This window comes from Seriola dumerili, unplaced genomic scaffold (genome assembly GCF_002260705.1).
Source record: "Seriola dumerili isolate Sdu_G_001 unplaced genomic scaffold, Sdu_1.0 BDQW01000362.1, whole genome shotgun sequence".
Classification (NCBI taxonomy): Eukaryota; Metazoa; Chordata; class Actinopteri; order Carangiformes; family Carangidae; genus Seriola; species Seriola dumerili.
The window spans coordinates 315,407-325,349 of NW_019174617.1; positions in this window are offsets into that span (position 1 = coordinate 315,407).

The following is a 9,943-nucleotide window of genomic DNA, read 5'->3' on the forward strand; positions in this document are numbered from 1 at the left end:
AAAGCTACTGTCACGGTGCCAGTGAGTGAGCTTCACAGCTCAGTTGCCAAGACTGTATTTGTACTAGGCAGTTCCCAAGTGTGAGTGTACATGTGTGTAATCTTTCCTTGTGCTGCAACTACTCCCACTGGCCGTGTCCATAAATAAGTGCGTTTTTAGTAAACGTGAAGGTGCTCGTCATTGTCAGGAAGAAAATTATTATATAATTTCTTACTGTAAGCCAGTCAGATTTAATTAATGTAGTAGAACCATTAGAGATTTCCCCGTCTAAGTGCATCTGACAACACACAACAATGTTTTTTGAGCACAAGTTTTAATTAGAAGTTGTTGGAAAACCTCATTGCATATTTGCAATTAGGCATTTATTGCCTTATTGCCTAGGCAACCACGGCCCAGCCGCCTGTAAGGTGTTGTTTGCTTTAGTTTTTGATGTTTCTTTGTTTTTGTTCGAGTTTGTAATTTACCTTCAAAACTTAGTTTTTTTGTTTTACTACAGTCTACCTTTGCACTGTGTTACTACTTTACTTCAGTAAAGTTCTTGCCCAGCTACAGCATGTTTTGAGACAAAGTTATTGCTTTTTATGTCAAATAGAGGTTTTGTTGAAAAACATTTTAATATTCTTCAGTATGAGGATTCAAAAAAAAAAAGATATTTCATTCTGGCACCCCTGCCAAATGACCAAAACTATCATGTTTGCCCACAATATCTAAAAATTTCAATTGATACCCAGCCCATGTTATTCCTGCTATGAAATGAAACTGCTTGAAGAAAAGATGTCATCAATGGCCTCTGTTGTGTTTATGGAAAGATGAAAACTGAGTGAACCATTTTTACGTGTAGAGGTCCTGAGTGCAGCAGCATGTGTGGCATTAGCACTCAGTCAAGAAAATCATCCGTCAGCGCTTCAAACAAAGCGGAGACAAATTAAGGTCCACCACTTGGACCTTCTCATGGAGGGTTCATTAATTAATCAGCTACATTTAGTACAAATCCGTATAATTCAAGTGATTTAGCAGCTGTGAGCAGCCAATTAATCAATGTGTTGGCAACGCACCAGCTTCAGATTTTGCAGTCTTCCATGACAGGATTGATGCTGCCACACTGGCAGATGTCATTACTTTTTTAGCATGGTCCATGCAGTATTAACAAGTGTTACATAACCCTAATCAGAGAAGTAAAGTGAGGCTTTGAGAAACCTCCACACCAGCAAGCAATTTCTCGTTAATCTTTAATTAAGCATAAGGTGCAGCGTTGATTCATCCTTTCTCGACAAGTGCTATTTTCAGCCAGCGTCGCCCACTCTTACCCTCTCTGGGGAGGCAGAGGGAGCCTTTAAAAGCAAAGAGGAGACTACCAAACATTCCTGTCAAAGTGCGATTAGATTGAGGAAAGCCATTTTAAAGCGGATGCTTGTTTTGATTCTGAATATGGATGCTGGTTGAACTGATGAAAATGTGCGCTATATGTGGCTTCTGGTGCTGGATATCATGTTAAGATTTAGAGGATCTCACTGAAGATGAGGCAGGTGGATATTCAATAGAGCCTGTACAGTTAAATCAAAACAGGAAGTCATGCATAATCCGCGTATTGTGGTAATTGATGATTTTGTACACTAAAAAAAAAAACCCTGTGCTCCAGCATGTTTAATACACTTAATTATATTTCTATGTTTCTCACAGTAAGGTGATGATCACACAACCATATGGTGCATTTCACTATGAGCCAAAGTGTCTCACACAGAACAAAGGTAAAGTAAAACCTCTGTCCCTCAACACGAGCCTCTCTGATTTAAATGCACAGTAGCTGGAAACAATCTTATGGCAGCAACAATCATTTTCATTTCATTATTTTGCAATCGTTGTTAAGCATTTTCACAGAATATCACTTACATGAAGCAAAGGCTCGTGTATCTACCAGGAGGGTGTGAGCTAAATGTCAAGTGCAATCATAGAATTATCATTAAGATGATATTTTCCACAGTTTGGAAAATAAACTTTCTTGCCAAATAGTTATGTAAATGAGAATGCTGGAGTTTAGGAGTTCGGAGACTAGCTTAGCATGGAAGCCTGGAAGCAGGTGGTAGCAGCTCTCTTCAAATGTCAAAAATACGCCTACCATCCCCTCCAAAAAATACCAGCTAATACATTATATGTATCTGTTGTTTACGCAGTACTTAAAAATAAATTTTACGGGGAGTTAGGTGTCGTAACATTTTCTCAGCGAAAAATGCAAAGTAACTGCAAATGAAATTTTTTTAATTAAATGTCGAACTGTTCCTTTAAAGGTGGTTGCTACTTTGTAGATGGTCTGATTTCATTCTTTCCTCTCACAAACGGGACCTTTAGGTGTGAAAAATCCATATCAAACGTGTGATCCAGTGGCCAGCTTTTATTAAATAAACAGCACAGCAGCAGTCGTGTCTGTGTTTTGACATGGTTTGCCCTCCCCTGTGCGGCCACATGCATCTGTTGAACTGTTTTAACTTTTCCTTATTGGCTGCCAGCCGTGCTCAGGCCGACCTCCAAACAAACACACACAGCTAATACAATGCGGTATTTGGAGACGCTGTGCTTGACGAAAGGTAAACACTGATCCTTTTTTTTTTTGTTTTTTTCTTCCATGCACAACTTGAATTATGTCTGTCCATCATGCAATAATACAGTTTGTATTCAGTCAGGGGTGTGACAATGATTTGACAACAGACCTCTGTGTAATGGCTTTTCTGGATGATATCAGACCAGACCAAGTGTCATCTGGGTCACCTCAGCCAGTCGCCCATGGTAACAATGGCCCCTCCCCGGTCTGCCTCTATGGTAACCCCCAATTTCACTTCACATCAGAGCTGCTTAGCTGCTCTGATGTTGGTCAGATGCATTTTCTTTATTCACTTTAGCAAGTTTGTGAAGACCACTCGTTCACCGCTTGATGCTCACAGCACTTTTACGTACTTCACATAATGATCGGCGAAAGGTGTGATGTCACACTAACAGCAAAAGAGCAGATTTTTATGTAATGTTGCATCATGTTTGCTGGAAACATTAAACCGAGACTGAATGTAATTTTGTCCCATGAGAATGACAGAATATGGGTCAGCCCTGTTAGCTGCTAATGGTAGCTGAAAACATCCTGAAGCTTAAATGAAATGTGATTAATTGAGGGAAGGTGCAAGATGCTGATGAATTGGCTCAGCCTGTTCACACAGCACTTTTTTATGAGGGTTGTTTTTTCTTAAAGGACATTTTGTGAATTTTAAAGTTTGATGCTTGAGTATGATGTGAGACTGCAAATGCAGTGATGCAGTGATCACAACCGCAACAGCACTTCCTTAACTTTTAATGATTTCTGCTTCTCTCCACTGAGTTCTGTTTATTTTGCAGACTATATCAAAGTTATTTGGGGCATCCTGGTGGACAAGGGTTTAAGATGCTGATCATGTTACTGCAATGCTGGTGGTTCAAGTCTGGCCATTGACCTCAGTGTCTCCCCCCTCTCCCCCCCCCCCCCTTATTTCGACTTATCACCCGAGAGTCTCCTCCTTCTTAAACTTTTGGCTCTATTATGTGATTTAGTTGATTGTGCAATTTTAAGAACATAACATGATTTTGGCACATGTGCAGTTTTGCCAACTGGAAAACAGTTCTTATTTTTGTTATGTTTTTTATCATCCTTATGGGATTTTGTTACCGTGTTTGTTTAGACAAAATGTAAATCTGTGAATTTGCAAGTTTTGTTTTGTTTTTTGTTTTGATTTTTTTTTACCAAAAATCTGGAAAAGCAGAACCTGTAGGTGTTTGAATGAAGATACATTCTGAGTGAAAGCAGCAGTGAGTCAGGAAAGCGTCATCATCTCTAATTAATTAGCCCTGATGTTGTTGATGCGACGGTGAAATTAAATCAGAACCCACCAGTCTAGCACGCTGTCCTGAACTTGTCTGTTGTGCATATCAGTTCTCTGGGTCATAAAGTCTTTGTTTAGTTTAGAGAAGTTTGGAAATGGAAATGAATCACAAATTATAGCTTTCTGTTTTTAACCAGTTCACATGGAGCAATTTACTGTTACTAAATCTGAATAAGAAATGTGTCACGTAAGCAACAAAAAAGGAAAAACAGACTTCGTTCTGTCAAAAAAAGCTTTTTACACATGAAAATCTGTCATGTAAACATGAAACCTCGTCACTCAGCATTTTGATACTCATCAGACACTACAGCTGCTGAGATATAAACAGGGTGTAATTTGAATACAGCCTGAAAAAAGACAATCTATATTTTGATCTGATTAGCAGTGGGGGTGGGGGGGCTGGGAGAGTGGGAATTCACACTCACTGTGAGGCATCGCATTTTGTGCAGAACACAGTATTAGATTAACATCTCATCAAATATTAATTCATTGGATTAGCTCCCACATGGTGATTTCAACAAGTAAAAAACAATATACATATATATTGATGCTGTGGATCAATCTGAGAGTATATGTGATGGTTTTGTCATCACCAGGACTCTCCTGAAAAACAAATCTTTCAGTTAAGATTTAATACATGATATAAATCAGTAAATATGGAGGTTTATACTTGCATAGAATAAGCTATACTCTAATTTTAACTCTATGTAAATCTGTGTGAATTGGGTAGATGCCATGGCACGGCCCATATGTGTATTGTGTATTTCCAGCTCTGAGACGAAGTGCCTTCCACGCTTGGCAGCGCTCCACTGGTGATGGCACAACACTAAACTTTTTGAATTTCAAACGAAGTATGTGTTGAATGTTGAAATGTCAAATGGAAACATTTTCAAACAAACCTCTCTCTCTCTCTCCTCAGGGGCAGAGGACAGTTCACACAATGCCAAACTGTGGGAGCACCAGGTATGACAGCTGGAGAGCCAAACACCCTTATCTCTGAGTGTCACCGAGGTCTGAGCAACTCGGGTGATGAGGAAGGGCGAGGCAGGGGGTGTTGGAGGAGGTACAGAGGGGTGAAGAGGGGTCTCCTGCAGGTACAATGTGACAGTCTGTAAGTGAAGTACACAAAAAAAAAGACTTGGACTTATCTGTTATCTGCTGTGACCATACGTTTGTCAGCTTTGAGATATTGATCGAGTGCCAGGACGAGAATATCATCCTTGACTTATCAAAGCCCAAGTGGGAGAGGATTTGAGATGTGTTGTGGACTTTTCTCTCTTTTTAAGTAAGTTTAAGAACAAAGTTAGAAAAAGTTCACATGTTCTATCTTTATTTATACATACAAAGGTTACTGATTATTTTATATGTAATATTTTCCCTATGAATATTTTGGGAGCCAGTTATTAATTTATTCATTTTTATTTTCAATTAATATGAATTTCAAGTAGTCAATGATTTCTCCTGACTGAACCATTAAAGCTGGTTAAGCCGAGTTACAAAAGCACATACAGTCCACTTAAAGCTGCAACAGTCAGTGTTTTTATATTACTGTAATGATTATCAAATGACTATATGTAATTGGACAGAGGTCACTCATAGTGATGAATCCACTGGGAACAATCACTGGACTCATGCTAGCTCATTGTTTTGTTTTTTGTGATGCAGTTTTACTGTTTGGTGGTTAGCAGTTAGCAACAGCTGGTAAACAGAGAGACGCATTTAGCAGCTTAAGAACCAAATATTTTCCTCTGGAGTTGGTGGAGACCAAACCAATGCTAACTAGAGGAAATGAAAATGTATATTTTGCATTCGACAGTCAAAACAGTAATAATTAATAATTTAATAAGTTGATCTGTATCAGCTAGGTGTCTAATTGTTTGCTAACATGTTCACCACAGCAGCTTTAGACAGTAATAATATATAAGTGTTGTGTTTACAGGTTGTTCCGCTGCCCCCTGGTGACCAATAAAACAAATCAATTCTGGTGCTCACACCATAGACGGACCAAAAAAAATCCATAGTAACATCTCTCATCTACTGAGAGTCCACTGTTACGCTGGATAATCCTCACACCGCTGACCATGCTAGGTAAACTCTGATTTTGGGGATTTTTGAACCGCTTTACTGGAATACAAACTTTGAAATCACTTTATGAACAGCAACAAATTGGCAGCAGAGATGTTAATTGTAAGTGAATGACCATGTTGACACCACCAGCATCCTGGAAAACCAGATGAAAGGGTTGTGTGACAGAACGTCTCCTGGCCATCTCAACGCATTAGTAGGCAACACATGACATCACCACAACAAATCACCCAGTGACTCACTGATATCTTGTTAATTTATAATAGTAGGTCAGAGTCATCCAGCATGAGTAAGCCCTTCTCCTTCGAGGTGATTTAGTCACACAAGCCATTCAGTTTTTATGAGGCGATGCTGAATACTAACGAAGCAAATCTTCAAATAATATCAGATGGTACAGACATAAGGCTGAAGATCGCCTGGTTTTAGGGAGAATTTTAAGAATCACAGCCATTTCTCTCTGTACAGTAGCCTATACTCAATTTCATTAACTCGGCAAGTCAAGATTTGAATAAAAATTATTCAGCAGAGGCAAAGATATAGATGTTTGTCCTCGCTATAGAAGCTTTCTTTTGTAACACTAAAAGTGAAACATACCGTTAAGAAATATTTAAGCAATAAGCTGCCAAACAAGGTTATTTTTCCTCATCAATTATTATAGTAACTGTCCGCTGCCATACAAGAACAGAGCTGTTTCTTCTTTCCATGTATTCTACATGAATTAGCAACTTTTAATGATGCTAACTTTTTGCGTGGGTAGTGCAGCTTTAGTCTCAGTTTTTTTTACATAATAAAAGTTGTATGTATTAAGTCATCATATTTAAGACTACATGGTGCTTGTTTTAAAACAAATCAGCTGGAACACAAAAAAAGTCAACGGGAGACTGTTTTAAACCAACTTATAAAGCGTTAGCTTAATTAACCAGCTAAAGCTAATCAAATCTGCTAGCCACGGTTGTGATATCACACAGTAAAATCTTTAGCCGCTATAAATGAAAAGCTTTTGTCTACCAATGTGTGACATCAAGTAATGTTTACAAAGTATAAAATGAATTGTATATCATAATCTTGCAGTAAATAGATCCATGCATAAATAAAAACACACAGATATTGACACAGTGCTGAAAACAACCCCTATCTCCAGAAAACTAACAAATAAAACTGAGGAGGAAGAAGAGGGTTTTCTAAAGCAGCAACAGTCAAACAAAAGAATTCATTGCAGTGACAGCTGTCAGCGTCGCAGTCCTACATGGCTCGCTTTTCTGAGAGACTTCTGTACATCCAAAATAATGTCTTGGAGACACTGCATTACATCAAGCCCCATGGTGCCACGATGAATAAAGCATGAGGGAAACACAGGGAAAGTTGTTGGCTTAGGCAAACACATGCAGCCACTTCTGCCTGACCTAGATTTCAGGCACGGGGAGTAATTTTGTCCATCTGCTAATGTCCTTTCTTTTGCTTTCACCACCTCTAATTCGTTCCTGTGGACGGTGAGGCAGACGTGTACGATACATGGGTCAGAAATCCCAAAAAAAAGTCAAATGACTTCTTCTTTAAGTGCTTTACAGAAAGCGAAGTAGCAGCCAAAGTAAGTACAGCCACTGTTCAGTATCAGACATTGTGTGAGACAGACCCACTGAAGGAAACTGTTTGTTTACATATTTCAACTGATTCACATATTTTTCCACTGGAACAGCAACAGGATCCTGCAATCTGGAAACCAATTATACTGAACATACAGTAATTCATGCTGTGATCCTCTGTATCTTCAGTCCTCTGTGTCACTGGTTCCTATCATGTCGGCCTGTGACCTTATGTCTAAGCCGTACCTACTTCACTACCCCTATCACAGGCTGGATGCATGAGCTGTGAGCACTTCAACTGAAGAATGACGTTCACCTCTTACATTTACATTTGGTACTAGTTAATGTATTTGATGCAATAATAAAGAGGTAATGTTCTGTCTTCCTTTTTTCTTAATCACACAAATTATATTTAGACCCCAATGGGGGGGGGGGGGTCCTGACCCCCAGGCTGGTAACTACTGTCCTATGTTACTAAGATATAATTTCTACACCTCCTACAGATTAGTCTATTATGATAAAGACATTATGTATGTTTGGTTGATATGGTTGAAAGCTCCATGAAAGCTGAATGAGTTGTTTTGTCATAATTATGGAACAGATTCTTATAATTTTGTGATTATAAATAACAATAATTATCTATACTTAGGAACAATTATATGATGCAGTACTTAGTAAGTCAATAAGGAGATACCGTCTCATAATAATGGTTTAGTACCATATTACTAGGACATTTTTCTGTTCCTCAGTAATGGAGATTTCATAGTCTCAAAATCTGATCTGACCTCCTGTGATGTGTTTATGTGAGGGCTGAGGGCAGGGAGACTCACTCAGTGTGGGTGGGGTGGAGGGGGTGGAGGAGTGCAGGCACTAATTTGGCTTGCTCTGGATCTTCTCCTCTGGTTTCCTCCGGGCAGAGTGGGGGGGGGGGGGGGGCATAAACAGAGTCATCATGATGGCTTATTGGACAGCGGTCAGAAATGGCTGGGGTCCAAAGGTCACGACGAGAGCGTCTGCAAATGTGTGTGGCGTGTGTGAGTGGCCAGGTGAACGCCTCCGCTCCCTGGCCACGTCACACTCCTCGGCAGTTAAATGTAGGGCAGCAGGTCGATTGGTTTGGATGATCTTTGCAGACCCGGAGCAGCAGGAGTATTTTCATGAATTGATTCCTTCCAGGAAGCATGATGACATGGGGGAGGGGTTTTTGGGGGATGGGGGGGTGGGGTGGGGAGCCCAAGAGAGGGGGAGAGAAATGATTTAAACAGGTCATTAAAACCCACACATAGCTGTGCACATTATGACTGAGTGCTGCCTGTCACAACACAACCACACTGTCAGTGTTTCACTTTCAGCTCCTCTATAGTTTCTGTCCATCACAGCTGAAGCCGTTCTGTCTAAATGGCCTTTCATCACATGTACGCCTTCATCAATATTCAAGGACACAGCCATCGAGCTCCAGGGGATACAGGGTGGGGGGGGTCCAGTCTGCTACGTAACAAACCTTAGGATGTCCCTTTCAGCCACTGTATGGATTTATACACTGCAGCGTACAAGACCCAGCTGCTACCTGAGACGGTGATCTTGGTTCATGTTCATTTGGTCTTGTGTTGTGGATTAATGCAGTTGCTTTTAAAGGGTCAGTTCATATAAAAATACAAAAAGAAAAAGATTTTTTTTCCCCCCTTTCAGTAAATTAATTGTCAAGTACTGTAAGTTTCATAATGTCAGGAGCATTAAAATACTCATTGTAAGCCAGAGATATGAGTCAGAACTTTTACTTTCTCAGTCACAATAATGATGGTCCAAACTATGAGATAATTATAAGTGGGCATAGTAAGTCTCAATTAGTTACATACCAAGTCAAAGCTATTAGTCAGAGTTTAGACTATTTGATTCAAAATGATAAGATACCAAGATATACCGACATATTACGCGACTATTATGAGACACTAAGTTAAGATTATGAATGAATTAGTCAAAATTATGACTTAATTAATCAACATTGTAACATACAAAATCAAAAATATAAGCTAAGATGTTCAAAACAGTCTTTTCAAATCAAAATTATGAGATGTTAAGTCAAAAAATATGACAAGTAAAATAGTATTTCATACTTTTGACCTAGTTAATATTTCATCTGTTTTCCTTTGCCTGGCATAAATGGACTTCCATAAGAATCGAGAATTTTTTTTTCAGAATTTGGGTGAGCCGACCCTTTAAGTTTTAAGGCTTAAATGTCAGGTGATGACTTAATGTCATAAACTTGCAACCGTCACATTGTTAAACATGATTAAACATGATGAAAATGATGCTACAAAGCAAATCTCCTTTGTCACGTCATGTGTGGTCAAGTATGTGACTGCAGTATTTGATGGA